Here is a 25,542-nt window from a genome sequence, read left to right on the forward strand (position 1 = left end):
GTAAGTGAAGCTCAATGGGTTTGGGTGCCTCCGCTCTTTGCTTAGCCTAGCTTACACATAGAAATCATCTAAATAGGAAATAGGCAGAAGCAATGTTAATGTCAATAGTATAATGGTTACAGCATTTGCATAGTATCTGTGCATTCCTGGTTCAAATACCAATAAAGTCATCAATGTTTTTCCTGTTAAAAATTATACCTTAACCACAGCTTGCATATTTAGGTAGTATTCTTCAGTATAATAAACATTTGAAACACCCATATAAACCCATGTGTGCTGGAGAGTAAAGTCAACAGAGAATGTAATGTTATTTAAGCACATAGTGAGATGTTACTTCACTGAAATGTATATATCCTGAGTAGTTAGCAGATGTGGCCGTGTTTGCGTGCACAGGTTATACGTTTTAAAGGTTGTTTAACTGTGTTTAACTGCTGCTTTAATGTCACGCAAACACTTTTAAACATGCTTACAACTGCTTAAATGAGCCTTATTCTAGAGTAAAACTCATTTTTAAAGCATTGCAGGTGTTGAACCCTGGACCATGCACACCATAGTCATGGGACTTACCACAAAGCCATCTGAGCTGTATACATGTTTCATGGTCTTTAGACTACACCTTATACTATAGGCATTCCACAGTACTGACCACAAAAGGGACATTCACTTTGTGTACATATGTACAGTACATTGTAATGTACTGTAGTTTGTGAATCAACATATACAAGTCTACATATGTATAACTGTTACAGCTGAATACTATATATATATATATATATATATATATATATATATATATATATATATATATACATGTCAGTAATGTCTGCACATAGAAATATATATATATATATATATATATATATATATATATATATATATATATATATATCTACAATTACATCTATAGCCACATATATAAACATCTATGAACACACTTTGTGATAGAAGCAATCCAAAGGAATTGAAGTGTACACAAAACACATGCATCTCTGCTATTATAACTTATTAATATTAACTTAATTCACCAGAGAAGGGATGGTTTTGTGTATGTAGCGATTGGGGTGGGGGAGGAATGATAGGTAATGAAATTATGCATCAAGGAGAGCCTGGATTGGATGTTCAGTAAGTGAATTGGAGGGGTATACATGGAGTATGGGGACAATATAACAACAAAAAACAAAACAAGAACTATTTTCATCCATAATACACCCTGTCTGGTCACATTGCAGCACTTTATTCTACAAACATATGAACATTAACATGTATCATACATATGTACACTAATTGACTGTCACATTTGTTTTCAGTAGTGAGGAATGCCTGTAGTAAAATGTATATTCTAAACACTATAACATTTGTGCATATCTCAGATGCCTTAGTGGTAAAGTCAGTGAGTATGGTGTTCATGGTCCTGGGTTCAAGAGCTGTTAATTTATTTTGAGGGCCAGAATAAGGGCTGTCGGATGCAGGTTGATTAAAGCACTTTTAAGCAGCTTTGCGTGGGTTTGCGCGACAGTAAGCGGTGCTTAAACACGGTTAAATGGATAAGCACTTCACAGGTTTAACCTTTGCTTAATGTCGCGCAGACCATAGGCAAACCTGCTTACAACCACTTAAATGTGCGTTAATCACACTTTCCCTAGCAGTGTCTGTTCTGAGAGGTAAAATAATAACCACTTCCAGGATTAGAACCCACAACCATGTACACCATCCTCAGAATAACCTACCATTAAGCTACCTGAGATGTACATATGCCAGTTGTGTATTCAGACAGATTAAAACGCAAAAGGGAGGATTGTGTGGAGATAGGACAAACCGTCATGATATATATATATATATATATATATATATATATATATATATATATATATATATATCCCCTCTACCATGACGCGTGCCCTAACCCTAAGGTCCGTGATGACTGCAGTGCTGTGAAGAGCATAGCAATGTCCTCCACTATGGTGCGATAGTCACAGACTTTAGGGTTAGGGCATGGGTTAGGGTAAGGGGATAGCTTTGCTAACTATCCCCTTACCCTAACCCGTGCCCTAACTCTAAGGTCTGTGAGTATCGCACCATAGTGGAGGACATAGCTTGTTTTTTGATGTCCTCCACTGTGCTGCTGTACTTTTGGTGAAGTGCACTTTTGCGGAAGTTCACTTTCGTTAAAGAGAACTTTTGCGTAAGTGAGGCTTCCTATTACAAGTTCGAAGTTGTGAACTTTCGTTCTTGTAATAGGAATCCATATATATATATATATATATATATAGAGAGAGAGAGAGAGAGAGAGAAATACATAGATACATGTCGATATATAGAGATATACATATATATGTAGATATATAGATAAGTTAAAAACATGTACACATCTATGGAGGTACATATAAACGTATGCAATAATATATATTATATATCTATATATAATCTATATATATATATATATATATATATATATATATATATATATATATCTGTATATATATATATATATATATATATATATATATATTTGTATATATGTATATATATATATATATATATATATATATATATATATATATATATATATATATATATATATATATATATATATATATATATATATATATATTTACATGTGTGTATACAGCATCTGAAGTGTTCAAATCCGAGTATAACATGGACCATAGCAATCACACATTCTGCCATCCCAAACAATATATACATAACATATGAAGAGTATATGCCAATACACTATTACAAATATGTTCTATGGACATGAGCCAAATAGGGTTAGTCACCAATACAACTACAATGACTGCAAATATCCATGACAGAAATGCACAGACATATTTCATTTAGCAAAACTTTATTACATTCTGATGTATTGCCAAAAGGATTCAAGGACTAACAATACCTGCATGCTATACAGGAAGCATTTAACAGTGCCTTAATGAATCAGCCTGCAATTACCATAGTATTAGTCCACTAAGGGATAGGTGTTCACATAGGGAAAGAACCCCCACACACATATAGAATATGTATAAAAGCAGTTCCTACACACCTGCATCTGCTATGTACACCCACCATCTCCCCCACACCCAAACTAATTACAATAATACATACTGCCATACTATAACCAATTATTCAACCACTGTATGACATCTGCTGAAACCTTAACATACCTGGACAGAGACACACTAACATGGCCCTATGTGAAATAGTTGCTGTTATACAATGGAACAGCTGCTGATGTTACAGGGTTTGTTAGAACTAATCCTCTTTCAGAGGGTTGAAAAGTAATTACACCAGGAAATGTTACCAATTACTGATTATCAGCACAGTATGATACACATTTACACCAAACTAAAGATGTCTGGTGAGCACACTGTAAACCCCCCAACATTATATGCATAGTCATACAGCCTTGAGCTGGTCAAACATCCTGGCCAGATTGAAACATATGCAGAAGTATTAGGTACAGACAAACTCTGCACAAGTAGCAATGTTCAGAAATATAACAGCAGTACTCACATTTAAACCAAATCTTCTAGGCATTACACACAATATATTTGTGTTTGCCTCCATACAGCTGTTGCAATAGATTTCAAACAACAGTTCCAGGCTGTCTTCCTCACAAGTAAGGCAAAGGGATAACGCCCAAGTGGAGTACTGAATTATACTCCACCATTGCCATGGTTCTGGCTAACAGAGTAGCTGCACAGTTGATGTGCATGTAATTAACTACTTTGGAGCACCAATTGGTGATCAGGATAGCACATATTACTGATCTCTAACTATAAAAGGATGCCTTGTCACACATTCAAACCATCTGTATCTATCTGCAGAACAGTACAAAATACCCAACAGAAGATTGAAACACAAACCGAAAATGATTAATATACCAGTCAATAACACCTCCAATTACTAAGAAGGTATGTATAACATTTAGTATGTCTGTGTATGTAGTACCTGTTCTGCAATAATTACAGTGTAATCAATGCATATAGTGGAAATAGCTATCTTGTAGTGATGCATTGTTGAGCAGTAGTAATGCTTGTAGTATCCTATGTGTGTACTGCTGTATGTCACAAGGCAAACTCCACATACACCACAAGGGATTATATATATGAGCTTGGAATTCACCAATTCTTTTCCTGCCACTGTCAGCATCAGGGTTGGTCCAACAAGTATGTGCTATAACAGGGGATATTATATGTTGATTTATTGCAACAGTAGACATATGTATGGGTGTATTAGTGAGATGAACATGTCAAAGGTGGGCTTACTGTGCAAATATGATTTGCATTGTGGGATACTGTGCCAATAACTGTGTAATGTACTGTATTTTAGGCAGATCTGTATTCCATTTTACATAGCATTTCTGTTATGTTACGCAAACATTAGTTATGTCTATTGGCAATTACAATACTCAATAACAGGATACATATGAATTGTATTCATCTGACAGTTTAGCAGCATGATAGCAAAGAAAATTGGAAGAGCTAGGTAACTATCCATGCACATAAGACATGTAATATCCATCTCACTAGTATCGTTTGCAAGCAATAACAGCTGTGCATGTGTACATGTTATGCAAATGTGTAGTGACCCTTGTTACAGGACTGGCCCAAATGGCTATGTGCACACCTACATAGACTGGATATTGAGAGTAGAGACACACTGGTTGAACTTTCAGGCTTGTGTAGCTGGACCTCTCATTGCCAACCTAACAGCTGCTTGCAAATACTGTATGTAAGGTTGTTCACAGTACTACAGGTTGCATATCATCTTTAACTCCAGTGTAACATCTGCAGTAAGAGTGTAAGATGTAGGAGACTGCTGCCCATGTGTAATAGCTGCTTCATAGGTGATGGCTTACACTATCTGATTATATCCTGATCATGTTGATAGTGGCAGCAGAGTCTATTGATACTTGACTCTGTTTGGGGAGTGGGTGTCTGTGCCTAACAGATCTCATGGTTCTGGTGGATATGTCAGTATATACCCAGAAAAGGATACAGACTCGTTGACACTTGCATCATCTGTAATCAACTCAGAGGAGGATTGCTGCTAAAGGTAGCTACTATGTTTCTATAATAGCCATTGTTGTCACATCCATAACACAAATATTTACTTGTGAGCATCACTGTCTAAAACATCTTCATAACCAACAAGTAAACTAAATACAGTACTTGGTACTTGTAGTACTGAATGCTCATACAGGCATGTCCACTAGTCAGCTACTGGTGTTTACTAATGTCAGCTTTGTGTATGTGTCCATCCTGTGGGAATGTAATCTCTATGCCATGCACACTGCCAAACCCACTTAACACCACAGCCCACACATTGTCTGGGATGCAGCTGCAGGGGTAAGCTGGAAGGCAGTCCAGTCTACAGCCATGACTGGACTGGACAGTCATGAGGTGTAGGTTAACACATGCAGCTCATCACCACAACCAACACATATCCTTACCAGAACACAGTAAGGACACCCACACATACTACCAGAATTCACAAACATTCACAGAGGCTTCTAAGTATCTGGCCAAGCAAGAGACCTCCCAAGCTGGAATAGACAGATAACAAAATACAATAACTGTATGACATAGTTTGCATAATTGTGCCACACCTCAGAACACATGGCCAGAAATATGCCCAACAGTACTCATTTGTGAATGCAAACTCTAGCACTGTTACACACCAAGCTATATGAGGGCAAACATACTGTCAGCAGCCTGTCTGCCATGATTAGCCACATACCCATATACTCAGACCACCTTTTGAACTATACACATGGCTCTGGCAAATTCCATGTTGTTGTGCAGGACCTGTGATGCAGTAGCCTGGACTGCATGGAAACACACATGTAGAAACTGTCAGGTCTTGTAGCCCATGCAGGTATGTCCTAAGGCCTGGGTAGCATTCTGCCATTGGCCAGAATGATACTGCAGTACAGGGACAAAAGGTTTGTATTTTACAATTGTCTAATGTACTAGTGTAATTCAAAGGGTATCCAGTATTTCTCTGCCTGGGATAACATGATTGACAGACCATGATGTTTTGCCAGACAGGGCCTGCACCTGTCACTCCTGGGAATCTGGATACTGGCTAGGGCTCATGCTTCCCCTATAGTGCCTTCATCATGCAAAGTTCCAGTGAAAGTCCACTGCTGTAACAGTGACAGCCAATCAATAAACTGTGGGTATCGCTATTCAATGATACATTTCAGAAACTCAATATGGACTCACTTACGTCAATCCTTAACATGAAGAACATATCTGTGCAGTGACTGAGATGTGGCTCAATGCTCCGGAGAGCACCCCTGCATGACTATGTTATAACACATACCTCACCTCTTGGCCATTATCCTTTACTGGAACACACGGGCCACAGGTGTGTCCATATTCCTGAAGGATATGTACACCCCCACGTTAGTTGCACTTGCATAACGTCAGATGTAGAATGCTGAGAAACTACCTTTGTGCCAAAGTAGAATCCAAATTGCACCTTGCGACAGATCACCCACAATGCCTTAGAATTCCCAACTGTCATATTGTGCTGTAATGGGGAATATTAGGTTTGAGACAGAAAACCATAATAATGGCTACTCTCAACTTGCCCATTATGAACTGGGAAGACTCATGTACCAACACCTGTGCTCAATGCATGTTGGATTTCATCAACCCCATTGACCAGGATCACCATAGTCACACAAACAGGGCTAACAGTATGCTACACATAGTCAGTCTCCAAAGCCAATGTTATGCTTCTTAAGAGCAAAGTGGTGACTGTCATGGCACCCATGCAGATGGACAATGCATGTGCAAATGCTGAATCCTACACAAATGCACTTTAAGCACTCACGTAAGTGCAGTGATTGTGCCATTGAAACAGAACCAAGATTCAACCAAGCACAAACAGGAAGGCAAACTGGTGGTACCCTGCCTTAAACTGTACCACAGAAGGTAGTAACTGTTGCAAGAGTGAACAAACATGAGTGGAGGTGATCACTGGTCAGCCTCAGTAAGATGCAGATACACCATATAAAACCACACAAAACTTCTTTGAAACTAATCAGCCACATATTATGAGGCCAACCACAGAGCATTCTATAGCTGTGTCATGAATCGTAATGGCAACAACAAGACCTGCCGTGCTTCACAGCACTATGGCATGAGAAGTACTGCACCTATAGAAATAGCACCTGTTCATCCAGATAGGGTCTTGGATAACCTAAACCCACTCTCACCTCCCCCTCAACAGGTACACATATTTATATATCCATGTGCACTACAGAGCCCCTATAATAACTATGCAGGTACAAGCTGCGCTCTCTAAAGCCATACATACAGCTTGCATGGGACCTGTCAACATTCCAGGGTGTATCCTACACAAATGTCAGAACAATTTGCTCTCTACATACACATCATGTTCAATCATAGCTTCATGTCAGGCTGTGTACACACTGAATGGTGCACAGCAACAGTTATCACACCCCACAAAGGGGGAGACACCACTGATAATGGGAAATAGTGCACTACTACCCTGCTGAGTCTGGTCTGTAAGGCCATGAACCTTGATCAACTTATTTGATGTAGTCAGTACAGATGTAAATGACAGTAAGGTTGATTCACACAGCATATCATGACCTTGCCAGGTCTTAGGACACCATCACCCATACTGTCTTCCAGCTACTCTCAGTAAACTCAGTGTATATTCCCATGTCACAAGAGTGGTTGGCAACTGGACTGCTAGCAGAACCAACACTACAGAATGTGTCTGACTAATACACGCACATCAAATCAGTGCCAGCTACAGTAATACAGGGTTAATTCCTGGTACCACATTGTTATCATTGTTATCTATACCGCACAGACTAACACAGAAGGCATCTGCCTATTGAAGTTTGCAAATGACTATGAACTAGGAGCAATAGTTGACTCAATGAGTGCTGCGGGCAACATACAGAAGGCCTTTGTGGGTCAGATGTGTGGTGTGTGACGTATGGCTACAATCTGACAACTAAGTATTGCATTGTCATCCCCTATATTACAAACCCTGTACCCATGAACTACCACCTAGGCAGCGGTCAACATAATGGAAACTGTGTGTGTATGGGATGCAGCTGGACAGTAGTCTTTCCTTTGATAGTTACTTCACCACATCAGTCACGTAGTTGTAAGTGGCTCCCCTAATCATGACAGGGTGCCATCCATGAATATAGAGATCATTGTTCAGCCATACACAACACTCAAATGACCAATAATAGATCACGCATTTTCTTTAAGGGTTATTGGCCATGTTCAGATGACCTACACCGGCTTTCCCAATACCTAGCTCTACTATGTAGGATGATGCCTACCCTGAATAAAGCCATGTCCAACACAGAGATGTTGGACATGCTACACTTACACATCCTGATTTCAAATAAACACATACTTCATGGACATCCACCTTTCTAGTACAAGGATTGCAACATGTCTGACAGATCCCTGTCCCATACACTTTACATACTCCTGCCATACTATGCATCCCTGTCCAACAAAGCTACACATTGCCCCTCTTTGAGACATGGTGTGATGACCCCATGGCAAATATATCAGTAACCCTGTGGATCAGTTATGTGGCACTGCTTGAACTGGCCACTGAAACTTAACTGTCTGTTGGCTACAGCTAGGTAACCTTTCGGCCTAGGCTCACAAATGGCCCAGAGCATATAGCCTACTAGTTCACTATGACCATACATGCTATAGTTGATATCCAACCCTGGAAATACCATCAAGCTAGCCATTGTCCCATGTGTTTCACATGTGCAACACAGGTAATACATGGCAGGATGCTAAACTGCTGCACAGTGCCATGTAGATGCCTATGGCAAAACACATACATGTAAAACTTTCCATGAGCAAGCCTGCATGGTCACAGGTCATGTCCCTTAAGGCTGTGTATCACTATATATGTGACATATACACAGCATTAAGGTCTATTGCATTAATGTGAACACATCCAGGCATGTACTGATAGGTAAAGACACCAGTACAGGCAAACAGACATGCCCACATCAAGACAACATCCACATGGAGTGTGAGCAATGTCATCACTTGACACACACATATATGGTGATAACATCAAATCACCAGTACATGTCAAATGTGTGTGCGTTAAACATGTTAGTAGTGTTAATGTCATACAGATTTGCAAAGACATATTTGTAATCTTAATAAATGTGATACACATGTATGTTCAGCTGTACTTCTGTACTTCTCTGTGAGTTACTGTGACCTGTCTCCATCATTATATCTTCCAGGTATGCCACATGCCAGGCTGCCACCATACACCCGCTTGGAGGATGAGGTCCTCATTCCATACCTCCTCAACAACCATGTAACACTCTTCAGCCATGTGCCACAGGATGCACAGTAGCGGGATGCACAGTGGAAGGAACTGTGAGAGAGGGTAAATGATGTTGGCAGCCACAATCACACCTATCAGCCGCTGCACCGACACTGCACTGACATCATTAAATGGGCAAAACAGCGTGCAAATGCAATCACCAGGGAACAAAGTGCAACAGGTGGGGAGGGGGCACTTACCCAGCCCCCATTCACAAGTACCGAGGAGCTACTGGCCAACCTGGGGACACCTGCAGAACTCCATCCATTAGCTTTAGCTGGTATTGTGGAGGTGGGTGTTTCACAACCACTGAGCCTAGAGTTGCCTGGTAAGTCACTACTGCACATATAACACAACTATATTCCATATAGTTATATGTGTTACTGTACAATATGTAATGTAACATCATATGCAAGGTAGGTATGCACACATGCCACATACTATAGTTTGCTACACTATGTATGCACAGATGTGCATACTCCATAGTATAGTCTATTGTACTGGCTTATGTGCTAACATGCACATTGCACCCTGTAGTTATCACACAGGTGTGGATAATGATCTTACTGCTGTGACTCTCCTATTTAGGAACCTCTGGCATTTCACAGTGACAGCAGCCTGTTGCAGGTGAGATTGTTATTATTTATCAGGCTTGATAATGCACAGATTATATTAATTCAATGCTATCTGCCATGTGGCCATTTAACACATGTACCCATAATGTATGGTGGCCCTGTTAATATATACAGGTCAGACCTGCAATGCATCACAGTGGTTACCCATGTGGAATAATTGAAGACTATATAAAACACTTACACTAACCCTTACAAACTTTCATTGCCAGATGTGTGGACAGCTGTGAATACAATGGTTGATGTGTGGTTCACTGTAGGGACATGTACTACAGATCAGCATTACACATGTGGGGAATAGAAACAGTACTATACAGAGAACATATGTCTGCACACACTCTAAATGTTTTGGAGCTGGAGTATGACCAGCCCACAGGATTCACCCTTGTAGATTATACCCTTGCTATGAATGTCACACAATGTTATGTGCTATCTGACATGTCCATGAAATTTAGTGGGCTGACTGTAACACTGCTTACCTATCCTGCAAAACATATCTCACATTCCAAACATGCCACCCTTTGTCTGCATAACCCTGTCCTCAGTGGAGCATATGACATCTATGGGTGTATGTTATATGGGACAACACTGACATGTGAAATAGATGCCCATCACAACTATTGGACAAAACATGTTTACACATGGCCATGGAGGATGGCCAGAGACATGAAGCAACACACACAGTAGAAGTGATGTACATGTGTGTACACCCTGTTGTATATTGGCTCGACACAATACAACTATGGCCTTTGTGTAATGGTGATATTGCAGATGTGAAACACTAAACATCATACAGGCCTGTGCACAGCTTGTGTAGGCATGACATCAAACCACCACATAACATGTCTTAAACATCATGAGTGTGTCACAACATGAAAGTAGTCACCTATACAGTATCCAAATACATACATGTGTTGCACAACATACACATACAACCACATCAGGCCACAGATACAGTACATTCACCTTGCTGGTGTCAGACATCACTGTCATGCATGCTCCTCATATGTGTGAGGTACACAGATGGCATGTGGGACATGGAGTACTGCTAAGTTAGCCATGTCTGGGCATAGTTGCCAGGCATCAGCAATATGGTTGCAGATGTGCAGGGGTGTCATCTGTATACACTTCAGTGACCTGTGTCACACATTCCACATTAGGGTTTAGTGTGTATACACCTCAGTGACATGGATCACATTCCACATTAGATACCTATTGTATCTGAACACAGTCATGGCTATGAACTGTGTCTGTAACTCACACTATATAGCAATAGTGAAGCCACATGATGCCCTGAAATGGCTATGCACATCAGCTCAATGTGCAGTATGTCACTGTATATATGTAGGGCGGACTGACAACACTGCATCAGCTGAAGGTTCATGTTCATAGGTAGGTACTGGGCTATTAGCCCTAGGGCCTATATAAGCCTAGCAAAAAGGTACCCTGGCTTTCGCCACCCAAGAAAATTATTTTCCTGTGCCCCTGTCGAGCAGAGCCACAGAAGTGATCCCTGGGGTGAATTTCCTATTTACCATCCAATCATCAAGATTTTTCTTGAAGAGTGCTAATGAGGAGCTCTGTTTGACATAGATAGGTAGTCTGTTCCAGAGTATGGGACGTCTCTGGGACAGGAATCTATCCCTCCAGCATGTTCTGTTTATTGTGGTGACAAAGTTTAGGTCCCTAGAGTGTGTAGCTCAGAGGGATTGGGATTTCTTTAAGTGGAGCATGTCCAACAGCTCTGGGTTTGACATAGCTTTGTATGTTAGGCAGAGATCGCCTCTAAGTAGGTGATATGCGACGGAGTAAAGCTGGAGTTTTTTGAGACGGTCTGTGTAGGGCATCTGTTTGAGGCCAGTAATCCTCTTTGTGAGGTATTTCTGTAGCCTTTCCAGTTGTTGTAGATATCTTGTGAGGTTAATACCAAAAGGGGCTTTGTATTCTATAATGGGTCTAATGAGTGATGAGTAGAGGGGAAATAATGACCTCTTTTTTTCTAGATGAGAAACCTTTTGTGATGAGGTGAGCCATGTAGAAGGATTTACTGACCACTGTGGCAATGTGATTATCAAAGGAGAGACTACTATCCACCTGTTTCCCAAGGTCTCTTATCACACTTTCAGCCAATTGGCAACCCATCTTGTGACATAGGGATTTATACCTAGTTTAGTGAGCTTATCTATAATTCCAGAGTGAGGTATGGTGTCTAAAGCCTTGGCAAGATCTAGATAAGCTGTGTGAACCACCTTACCCTCATCTATGGCTTTGGTGACTGCTTCAAAGAAGTCAATCAGCTTTAGGAGACATGATCTGCCTTTTACAAACCCGAACTGGGTTGGGTCCAGAGTTTGGAGATTACCATTGTCTTTGTTTATGAGTTCCATGATGATACATTCCATGGCCTTGCAGAACAGGCTCGTCAGGCTAATGGGCCGGTAGTTCCTGGGGTCCGTCATGGCTCCCCTTTTGTGGAGTGGGATAACTGTCGTGGGGTGCCATTCAGTGGGCACAAAACCTGAGGTGAGTCTATGATTGAACATGGTACTTAGGTAGGGTGCTAGTTCATTCTGTAGTTCGTGTAGAACGCAGCCTGGGATATTGTCAGGTCCCATGAATGATGTGTTCTTGGCTTTGGAGAGTGTGTTTTTTACCTGTGCAGCCATGATTACAGGAACTTTGCATTCTTCTGGTATAGAGATGGGCCCTCTAGGGGGTGAGAGGGGGTAAAGTTAGCACTGAACCTTTATGCCAGGATGTTGGCAATATCAGCTGGTTCTGCATATTTAGTGCCATTGTGCTGTAACTCAGAGCAGATCTGAGTGTTGCAATTGAGATTCTTGACATAGCTATAGAATGCTTTGTGGTTGTCTTTAGAGTCAGTGGCAATTTTGTTTTTGTAACTAGCTTTGGAGGATTTTATGAGGGATCTCAGCTTCTTACTGAGGTTGACCAGGGAGTTCCTCCAGCCATGGGATTTTACACTTTTTTGCAACAGTTTCTTTCTTCTGTTGTAGAGTTTGTTTATGGCAGAGGACCACCAGATTGGCTTCCTGTCTTGGTTCTATTAGGGATAGCATGATCCATGCACTCGTGTAAGTGCTTATAAAGTGCATTTGTGTAGGATTCAACAGTTGTACCTCTATTGTCCGTCTGCATGGGTGTTATGAAGTTTGCCACTTCTGTCTTAAGAAGTGTGAAGTTGGCTTTGGAGAAGTTTTTTATGGTGGTTTCCCTAATTGGGGTGGGGGTGGGATGAGGATGTCTAGAGTGATTAGCTTGTGGTCGGATCTGACCAATGAGGAATTGACCTCTGGTGTGGAACACTGGTTGCCCATGTTGGTAATGACCAGGTCTAGTATATTGCTGCCCCTGGTGGGGGTGTGAATAAGTTGATCCAAGGCATTGGAATTTATGAATTCCAGAAAATGTTGAGCAAAAGAGTTGGTACATGAGTAGTTTTCCCAGTTAATGGTGGGGAAGTTGAAATCGCCCATTATTAGGGTGTTGGGTTGTACCCTAATACTTTCTAGTCTATCAAGAAATGAGGAGTGGGAATCCTGGGGCATGGTGGGGGGGTCTGTAGCAAGCTACAGTTTGGATTGTGGTCTTGCCCAGAGTTAGTTGCACTTGGATAATCTCGGATGCATTATGCTGTGCAACTAGCCTGGAGGTGTGGATATCCTTAATGAATATGGACACGCCTCCACCTTTAGTGCTTTGTTCAGGGTTAGGTAGCCGAAAGGTGGGGTATGAATTATAGCCTGGTAATGCAGGGGTGCTCTCTGGAGCTTTGAACTAGGTCTCTGTCGCTGCACAGATGTCGATGTTCTCCATTTTAAGGAGTGCCTCGAGTGAGTGCATTTTGAGGTTTAGACTTCTAGCATTGAGTAGCATTACCCTCAGATTTCGCTTGCTTGAATAGTTACAGTGGTGAATTTGTCATTTGAACCTTGCCTAAAAAAGGCACTATAGGGGTGGCAAGAGCCTTAGCCAGTATCCGGAATCCCAAGAGCAACAGGTGCAGGCCATCTCTGGCAAAGCATCATGGTCTGTCTATCATGTTGTCCCAGGCAGACAAATACTAGATCCTCTTAGAATGACACCAGAAGCTTAGCCAATTGTTGAAGTCAATCATTTTGTCCTTGTACTGTTTTATCATCCTGCCACTCAGGGTTAGGGTCATACCTGCCTGGGCTACAAAATCGGAGAGCTCCTCCATGTCTCTTTTCATGTAGTCCAGGGAGGTACGTCTCAGGTCATTCACACCAACATGGACAATGACAGTGTCATATTTGTACTTATTGTGGAGTGACCTGAGTGCGTGCATTATGTGGCGGATCCTGGCACCTGACAGGCGGCTGACAGTAACTTTTTCCTTGTTTAGCCTGGCGAGTGGAACATCAGTGTGCCTGACTATAGAGTCACCTATGACTAGAGTGTTGGGTACGTTATACCTTATGGGCTGTGGTTGAGTGGCACACTGTGTTTGTGGGCTATCTGTCATTTGGGTTGTGTTGGGGGATGGAGTTTGCTTGCATTTCTACTTTGGAGGTCCCTGATGCTTGAGCAGGTTTTTATTGAGAGCCTCCGCAAATGTAGGTGTGTGTTTTGTTTTTCTATGTGTGTGTTTTGGTGGTGTAGATTTTGAGGGACTATGTGATGAGTGTGGTGTGGTGCAAGTGTTTACCTTCTCCTCATGACTGTCTAGTCCAGTTTTGGGTGAAGAGAGCTTTGCTTCCAGTTTGGCTATATAATGCATCTCTCACAAGTTGTAGTGTTGAATGGTAGGAGGAGAGGGTTGTCTGTGTACATGAGGCAATTGCTGCATTGCCCCAAGATGCCCAGATTCATCAGGTAGATAGGAGAAATCACCGGGAGCTGACCCTTAGACATGCCTGGATAGGTGCTTATTTATTAAGTACTAAAAACTGCTTTCCTCTAGACAAGTGAGGAAAGTTGAGTGCTGTAGTAATTTGCAGCTTATTTAGTGCTTACAATGAGTTCTGAACAAGTGCTGAGTTCAAAGAAACAGATTTGAGTGCTGAAACTAGAAAACTGGCTAGTTCTAAGAAACAAAATTAAGCAATAAAGCTTCCCTCCAACACAGAAAGTCTTGGGGGCTCAGAATCCTACAAACAGTCTAGACGACTTACAGGAAAGGCAGGAAACAAGCTTAAAATGTTTTTTTTCTTTCCCAGATGCTCTCTTTGTACACAGTAAGAGTGCCTCAAATCAGGATATGATCTCACTGCACTCAGTTGAGTGAGCAAATGAGATGGGCCCAGAAGGAGTACCCAAACACAAATTTACAAGATAGGCGGGCAGTTTCAAAGCCACCAAGATTAACACCAAAACAAACCCAGAGAGGGTGGGTGGGAACTAACTGAAAAAACCGAGTTAAAACTTCCAGTTTAGTTAATATTCAATGCAACACAAATTAATCAATTAAAATGCTGTATTATTTGAAAAAGTGCAGATAAAAGGTACTTAAATTCTCGTATACATCCAGTTGAATACAGCTAGATCTTAGCCGGCCAAAGCTCAGGTTTTAAGCAGACAATATTCCAAAATGTACCACTTAAATAGGCAGTAACAAGATATCAATGAATGAGACTACCCCCAACTGCAAATACTGTCTATGCATGAATTCTAGCAGGCAATAAAATCTGGCAAACACTAACTGAAAAAACAGAGTCAAAAATTCCAGTTCAGTTAATATTCAATGCAACACAAATGAATCAATTAAAATGCTGTATTATTTGAAAAAAGTGCAGATAAAAGGTACTTAAATTCTCTTATATGTCCAGCTGAATACAGCTAGATCTTAGTCGGCTAAAGCTCAGGTTTTAAGCAGAAAATATTCCAAAATGTTCCACTTAAATAGGCAGTAACAGGATATCAATGAATGAGACTACCCCTGACTGCAATTACTGCCTATGCAGGAATTCTAACAGGCAATAAAATCTAGCAAACACTAACTGAAAAAACAGAGTCAAAGTGCCCAGTTCAGTTAATATTCAATGCAACACAAATAAATCAAAATGCTGCATTATTTGAAAAAAAGTGCAGATAAAAGGTACTTAAATTCTCTTATATGTCTAGTTGAATACAGCTAGATCTTAGCCGGCCAAAGCTCAGGTTTTAAGCAGAAAATATTCCAAAATGTACCACTTAAATAGGCAGTAACAAGATATCAATGAATGAGACTACCCCCAACTGCAAATACTGACTATGCAGGAATTCTAGCAGGCAATAAAATCTGGCAAACACTAACTGAAAAAACAGAGTCAAAAATTCCAGTTCAGTTAATATTCAATGCAACACAAATAAATCAATTAAAATGCTGTATTATTTTAAAAAAGTGCAGATAAAAGGTACTTAAATTCTCTTATATGTCCAGTTGAATACAGCTAGATCTTAGTCGGCTAAAGCTCAGGTTTTAAACAGAAAATATTCCAAAATGTTCCACTTAAATAGGCAGTAACAGGATATCAATGAATGAGACTACCCCCGACTGCAATTACTGCCTATGCAGGAATTCTAACAGGCAATAAAATCTAGCAAACACTAACTGAAAAAACAGAGTCAAAATGCCCAGTTCAGTTAATATTCAATGCAACACAAATAAATCAAATTGCTGCATTATTTGAAAAAAGTGCAGATAAAAGGTACTTAAATTCTCTTATATGTCTAGTTGAATACAGCTAGATCTTAGCCGGCCAAAGCTCAGGTTTTAAGCAGAAAATATTCCAAAATGTACCACTTAAATAGGCAGTAACAGGATATCAATGAATGAGACTACCCCCAACTGCAATTACTGTCTATGCAGGAATTCTAACAGGCAATCAAATCTGGCAAATACTAACTGAAAAAACAGAGTCAAAATGTCCAGTTCAGTTAATATTCAATGCAACACAAATAAATCAATTAAAATGCTGTATTATTTAAAAAAGTGCAGATAAAAGATGCTTAAATTATCTTATATGTCCAGTTTAATACAGCTAGATCTTAGCCAGCAAAAGCTCAGGTTTTAAGCAGAAAATATTCCAAAATGTACCACTTAAATAGGTAGTAACGGGATATCAATGAATGAGACTACCCCCAACTGCAATTACTGTCTATGCAGGAATTCTAACAGGCAATAAAATCTAGCAAACACTAACTGAAGAAACAGAGTCAAACGTTCCAGTTCAGTTAATATTCAATGCAACACAAATAAATCAATTAAAATATCCAACCAAAGCTCAGGTTTTAAGCAGAAAATATTCCAAAATGTACCACTTAAATAGGCAGTAACAGGATATCAATGAATGTTAGTATAACATGTCCCTGCATTACCTCACTGTATATTTGAAAGAACACCATTGTGTTAAACATGTATGCATGTCATTCAACACGTCAGCAGAAGACATGTTATACTACATATGATTGGCAAGGTCATATGTCACACATCAGGCTGGTGTACTGTTAAGCTGTGCTGATCTGTGGCACCATTGCAAAGAAGGGACAGCCATGTCAGACATGTGTGTACAGCCACATGCACATTGTCTGTACACTCAGCTCAGGTGTAAGCAGAATAATGTTGAACAGACATGCACTGCTTTGGGGGAGATCTTAGCCGACCAAAGCTCAGGTTGTAAGCAGAGAATATTCATCAGCTGGTGTCACCAGATGCATGTTTCAGGCTGTAATGAAGGCACAGGTGACCATAGAGGAAGGACAGTTGGCAGGTGGTAGCATGGAACAGGAAAGTGTGGAGGTTATGGAAGGTGTGCCTGCACACCATGATCCCAGCCAACTGACTGATGATGTCCCACACAGGCATGTGCCCAGTGCTGCTCATAGGAGGACCTCTGGCCAACATGCCCCTGCAAGACATAGCACATCAGCTGGTGTCACCAGCATGTTTCAGGCTGTAATGGTGGCACAGGCATGTGCTGAATGGCACAACAGAGAAGGACTGAGGCTTCAGAGGGCTGCTGTCCATTATTTAACTGACAACATCTAGGCAATTGCAAATGCTCACCATCATCTTGCAGATGTTTTGGATAGACGATTGGGTGACATTGTGGGAGTCCTTGACCATGGCATGTCAATCCTCGAGCGTGGAATGTCTGTGCTGGAACATCTGGTAAGAGTGAGGCATCAGGCACATGGACGTAGGCCAGCTACATCACCTGTAGAAGGTCTACGTGAACATGCTACTTCACATGCCCGCTCCCATAGTGGCGGTAGCAGCAGCAGTGCAGCTAGTGCTGTGCTGTCCACACCAGGACACAGCAGGCCACATGCATGTGGTTCTGGGCAGTCCCAACAGGGACACGGTTCCAGTGGACATGTGTCATCAGACAGTACCCAATCTGGACCTCTGCCTGGTAGTGCTTGTGCAACCCCTGTCAGGTGTAGGCAACGTGGCCGTGCCTGGACACCGTGAACTTTTAAACCTGCCCTGTATAGTCTGCAGCTGTCAATAATACCCCTGTGTAGGCCAGCCACATGCCTGACCTGTGTGCATTTATACACGCACACACCAGAAACAAATGTAGGGCACCTCAACACACACAAGCATAACATCCACACATGCCCAATGAGATCAAAAGCCCTAACCCACACACATGATGTCATCCAATGGTGCAGCCTAGGCCTCTGGCAAACATTATCACCCTGTGCATATGATGATGCCTGTGCTGCATCCCTGTCATCCACACCATTGGTGCAGGGACATGCTCATATGGTCTGATGCACAGGGTGAACATACTAGGAAGACAATTGTAGATTACAATTGTTGAGTAGTGTTGACAGGCAGCAGACATACAATGTACTACAGTTTTAGAATGCATTTTGTACTTTTGACAGTATGTATCATGTGTAATAACAGTAACTGTTTGTTGACCTTGATGTTCTGCCTTCCTCTTTCAGGTGTAATTGCATGTGCTGGGGATGTCAGTGTTTGTGGTTAGTGTCCCATATGTAAATGTAGACTACTCACAGGTCTGTATGACAATTCCTGCATGCACTTTGTAGCTTCCACATCACAGTTATAATCTCCCAAGTTTCAAACATGTTTAGTGATCTAATGATCCAAGAGCATGATAGCTGTGTAGTAAGCTACTGTGGCCAGAGCCATCACATCCATAGTAGGTGACATCACAGGTATAGTTACCTGGAGCGGGGAGGAGGTAAAAGAGTGGTTTAGCAGATGACAAGGGTAAAGGTGGCGTCTCATTGGGAAGCAGTAATACCCGCTCTCATGACAGGATACATTCACAGACACAGTAACACACACTCTGACACACACAGTTGCCAGTGTTGGGATGAGAACCCCTGCCTATGTACAAGTCATCATAGGCAGGGATTCTCATCCCAATTATACTACTACGCAATTACAAGACATGGCACAGAGATCACACATGTACAGGTAGTCAGAATGGCCTAAGATCGAGAACATCAACAGGGATACTAGATTGCGGGGAGTGTATGTGGGGAGGGGGGGGTTCATCAGTAGACTATGTAACAACAAGCCTCACCCCAGGTCGTACATGTTTACAGACAGTTAGAATGCCCTTGTAAGATTGATGACATCAACAGGGATACTCTATTGCATTGAGTGGATGGGGAGGGGGTCTTATCATTTCACTATGGTAAAATACAGCCTCACTCCAGGGACCGGACAGCCATACATATATATATATATATATATATATATATATATATATATATATATATACACACACACACACACACACACACACACACACACACACACACACACACACACTGTGGCATTCACAAAGATATACACCTATGTCACACACATACAGACATTTGACATATGTGAGATTCAAACACCTGCCTATGTCTTGCTTTCTACACTTCACTCTGTACAGATGTTTACAACAGTGTACAGGAGAGTGAAAAACATTTGGGATGTATTCCCCACCATACGTGACATATATGGACACACACACACCTACGTGACAGTACTGTGAATCATAAACTTGCCTATCTCATGATAGGTATTACAGAGTAACAGCACTATCGCATGTGCTACAAAGCATACTGACTCTTTCCTTTGCCAACTGTGCTGATATATGCACAATATATGAACAGGGGAGGTGTTACTCTTCCAGGTATCAAGAGGTTTGCCTTCAGTGTCACCCTTACTGCATTCTATGTTGTGTGTCTTCCCCTTCAATTAACAAAACCATAGCTTAGCAGTTACACAGGTTATTGTAGGAATGGTTGTAACACACCTGTGAGCTGTCCTCAGTAATCATCCATTTGCAAAGTAGCCCCGCCACTTAGTAGTTATGTCCAAACATCTGTCCATACCTAAAGTACAGCTTACTGTACTTTGAGCATATCACTATTTACAGTTGGCAATGTTGAGGCCGCATTGCAACTGCATGATGTATTAAGACAACAGTCACCTTCAAACATCAGACACTGCACATGCATGGAATCTAAACACACATCACTACATGTATGCATATACAGTCTTCATCAGTAATTGAACTAGCAGATCAAGAGGATACATTCCACACTTTGCCCACACCATGTGTGAAACCTAGCTGAGCATTACACCATAATTGATGTTGTATTCATGTACTCATAGGACACACAGCCACCTTCACTGAATAGCCAAGTATACATTTATGCCAACAGCACATCAGCAAGAGACACACACAGCAATATTCCATGTCATGATCCCACAAACTGTTAGTTGACAGTTCCACTGTGAAGCCAGGGCACTGTAATGGTCAACAGTGAGCACATCATATTTGCCACACACACATCCTATTTGCCACACACACCTCATGATTACTGGAAGAATGACAACAATGTGCTCTGTTTGAGCTAGGCATTGCACTTATTCAAGCATGTGCGAGGTCTGCGGCTTGTAAATATCTCATCCCAGCACGGTCTGGCTATTGTGGTAATAAGGTTAATGTCCAGACAGCACACATCATGCATGGTTTGCAGTTGTTGACATGGGGTATATGTAGGAGCTGTGGGCACACATGGCTGTACATGTCATGGACATATCACATGTAACTACTCAGGAACATACAGAGCATAGCTGTATTTCCCTGAGTCTGTCAATACAGGCTATGTGTGTAGGTCCTATGATCTTGTTATTTGGGTATGTTTGTAGGCATTGCATTTGGTCGACATGTCTAATGACATACATGCCCCATGGGTTGTTGTATGATATGATAGGTGTCATGGGTGACCAGTAGAGAGGGAATGTTACCTCTGTCAACATAGATATCAAACCTTATGTACAGTTAGCATTCAGCAGCCATTGACCTATCCTCCATGTGCATGTGTGTAATGAATGTAGCCACCTGTACGTACAAAGGACAACAACAGCTATGGTATTTTCATTTATGTTGTATGCGTGTGGGATGTACATATCCAGGGCAGGTACATCTAGGTCATATCCAGCCATGAGGGTGTTGTTTACTGGTGTACAGCAACAGTCAACTGTGTCAATGCTGACAACATCTGAGGGACCCTGGTATGTGTACAACTGACCTGGTTACAAACAGTGGTATTATTGCATTGCATAACACATTATGCAACTGTGTCAGTATATGGGTACTTTGCACAGTTGATGTAGGGCTAGGTACAATCCACCAGTCGAAGGTTATTTGGTGTTCTACCATACTATTTCATACCACATGAATGGATGTGTGTTGGTAGTCTGAGGACATGGTGGTGGATGTATATGAGGATACAACCTAGAATGCAGCTTTTGCCACTGTCACCTGTTCCTGACTCATCTGTGATGAATTATGTCAGAGTAGTGGTCTTTACATGTGAGTAGCCTTTATGAATATGTGGACACCACCACCTGGAGTGGTCCGTACCAGTATTATGGCCCACATGTCTGGATCTGAGTTATATGGTGGTAGTGCTATTGTGCACTACAGAGCCTTCAGCCAGGTGTTCCTCACTGCACAGATGTCAGTATTCCCTATTGTAGGTTCTACATTGAGCAAATGGATTACGAAAGCCACACATCTAGCACTGGTTAGCATAAGCATCCAATGCAATTGCCTTGCAGGTGTCAGGGTGTTACTTCTGTGTTTAGGACTTTTGCCTTGGAATGCCACTATATGGGTACATGCGACCTAGGTATTATCCACACTCCCTTGAATCATGGATGCATGTGCTCTGTGGCAAAGGCTTGTCTTCTTTCAGTCATGACATCCTGGAATGACAGACACTGGACAACATCATAATTACTGCAGGACATTGGCTCATTGTTTTGTTAAAGCAGTTGCCACTCGTACCATTACATCATTGCGAGTGGCAGTATTGTGCTTGGTATCAAATTCTACATCTAAGGTGATGGACAGCAGCAGACGTTGTGTAGATGACCAATGTCAGATATGCTTAGTGGAGCAGTCCTGCTAATAATGACAACTACTAACACAGCCGGGAGAGGTCATCTTGACACCTGCACCTCAGTACCAGTAGACAATGGGGCTCACATATTATGCTTGCACATGCCACTGTTCCAAATATAATGCCACTGTCCACAACCTGATATCAATGTATGCCTTTCAGGGCAGCAATGTGTGTAACACATGCTGTAATTAGCATCCACCTGTTTGTCCCAGTTAACCTACTGTCTGTCACTTCCACACATGCATGATTGTGTATACTTCACATATATATGGCAGTACTTCATGTACATGTATGCATGTGTATCACACAGTACAGAAGCAGATATATCATTTACGGGCTACATACAGGCATCTGGTAGTAAACCTGTATGATGTGCATATATACTGACAGTTAAGATGTGCATAGCTGTAAACCTGTGTGTTTGCAATAGGAGTCCATTACAATGTGTTATGTACATCCAAGTGTATGAGCATGCACACTGTGGCCTTCTGTGGTTAGAATCAGAGTGCATCCCAAACAGCCCTGTGATACTAAGTGTATGAGCGTACCCACTGCCACCTTGTGTAATTTGAGTCAGTGCATCCAAACAAGCCCTTTGTTTCTAAGTGTATGAGCATGGCCAGTATAACCTTATGTAGTTGTAGTCATAGTGCATCCCAAAAGCCCCTGTGCTACTACGTGTATGAGCATGACCTCTGTAACCCTGTATAGTGATAGTAGTTGTCCATTCCGCAGATGTACATACTCCAGTTCAGGGCTTGTTGTGCTACAACTATATCTCTCAGGCCTACCTATGTCTTACCTGCAGATGATGTGTCTTGTTTGTGCATACAGGTTGTAATGGACTCCTACTTTAAACACACAGGTTTACAGCTATGTACATCTTAACTGTCAGTATCCCTGTTGATGTTCTCAATCTTAGAAGGGCATTCTGACTACCTTGAAATGCGTAATCTTTGTGTCATGTCTCGTAACTGTGTAGTACTGCAACAGTGATCTGTAGATAGGCAGGAGTTCTGATCCCACCACTGGCAACTGTGTGTGTCAGCAAATGGCTGAGTGTGGTTGTGTGTGTGTATTTGTGTCTGCATCCTGTCATGACAGTGGATTTTACTGCTTTCCAAAGAGAAACCACCTTTTGCACTGGCCTTTATCCTTGTCATCTGCTAAACCACCCTTTTCCCCCCTCCCCACTGCAAGTAATTAGTCCTGTGATGTCACCCAGCTCAGAAGCAGAATCAGAGTAAGTGTAATTGTATGGGTTCTGTGGCAGATACCCCAACTGCATACCACTCTACTAGTTACCTTTACATAGGCAAGACTTGTAACCACAATACTGGCAAGTGTGTGTGTTTGTGTGTGTGTGACTACCCTGTAGCCAGGCATACACATGTGTTATGTCTTTTAACATGCTGCACACCATGGTAGTCATCTGTGGTGAGTGGAGTCTACAAATTACTACATAGTTAGGAATAGAAAAGAATAGACAGTCAAGAACGACTACTGTTGGGTATGGTATTTTCCTGTGCCACTGTTGAGCAGTGACACAGATGTGGTCCCCGGGGTGTATGTCCATACCCATCATTCCCCCACCCAAACTCCACAATCCCCGGGTATATTTCCTTAGCCATCATTCCCCACCCAAAACTCCACATACACAACATTCATCCCTTCTCTGGTGAACTGATTAGGATTTAAATGTTATAAAACAAGAGTTGCCTCTGTTTTGTGTACACGTCAATTCCTTTGGAACCCTTCTGTGTCACAAAGGGTGTTCAGACATGTTTATATATATGGCTATAGCTGTGTCTGTGTATATGCATATATATATATATATATATATATATATATATATATATATATATATATATATATGTGTACATATCCTGTAAGTGCATATATGTATTTAGTATTTAGTTATAACAATTGTACATATGTAGACTTGTCTATGTTGTTTCACAGATTACAGTACATTAAGGGTACTGTACATATGTACACAAAGTGACTGTCCCATCTGTTTTCCGTACTGTGGAATACCTGTAGTAAAATGTGTATTATAAAAACCATGAAACACATATGCAACCCAGATGGCTTAGTGGTAAATCCAGTGACCTTGGTGTGCATAGTCTAGGATTCAAGACCTGCAAGGGTTGTTGATAATGTCATTTAGGACTGAATAAGACATTTTCACGCAGTTGTAAGTGGGCGTAAATGTGTTTTTGTGACAGTAAGCAGTGGGTATACACAGGTAAAAGACGTACAACTCGCAGTACACTTGAAATGCCCTTTTTGACAATCCTGCTGATGTCACCCACCTAGAAATACACCTCTGGGACTTTTGTAACCCAGTAATCTCTGTAGTGTGTGTGCTATAATTGTGTAATGCTGTAGTGTGATAAACTAGTTTGGTAGGTGTTCTAATCCCAGACTTGCCGACTGTGTTTGCCTGAGAAGGAAGCAATGCTTTTTAGAGTGTGCACACTCCAGCAACGCTTTTTAGAGTGTGCACACTCCTTATAATTCACATACTCAACTTTGGCAAGGGTGCTGATATCACCCACCTAGAAATACACCTCTGGGACTACTATAATCTAGTAATTTCTGTAGCGTGTCCTGTAACTGTGTAGTGCTGTAGTGTGGTAAACTAGTTTGGTAGGTGTTTTAATCCCAGAGTTGCCAACTGTGTGTGTGTCTGTCTGCCTGAAAAAGGAACAATGCTTTTTAGAGTATGCACACTCCTTACAATTCACATACTCAACTTTAGTAAGGGTGCTGATGTCACCCACCTAGAAATACACCTCTGGGAGTCCTGTAACCTAGTAATTTCTGTAGTGCATGCTGTAACTGCATAATGCTATAGTGTAATAAACTAGTTTGGTAGGTGTTCTAATCCCAGACTTGCCAACTGTGTGTGTGTGTCTGCCTAAGAAGGGAACAATGCTTTTTAGAGTATGCACACTCCTTACAATTCACATACTCAACTTTGGCAAGGGTGCTGATGTCACCCACCTAGAAATACACCTCTGGGAATGCTGTAACCCAATAATTTCTGTAGTGCATCCTGTAACTGTGTAATGCTGTAGTGTAAGCAATTAGTTTGGTAAGTGTTCTAATC

Source organism: Protopterus annectens, chromosome 8.part0 (genome assembly GCF_019279795.1).
Source record: "Protopterus annectens isolate FY-2018-M chromosome 8.part0, PAN1.0, whole genome shotgun sequence".
In the NCBI taxonomy this organism is placed as follows: Eukaryota; Metazoa; Chordata; order Ceratodontiformes; family Protopteridae; genus Protopterus; species Protopterus annectens.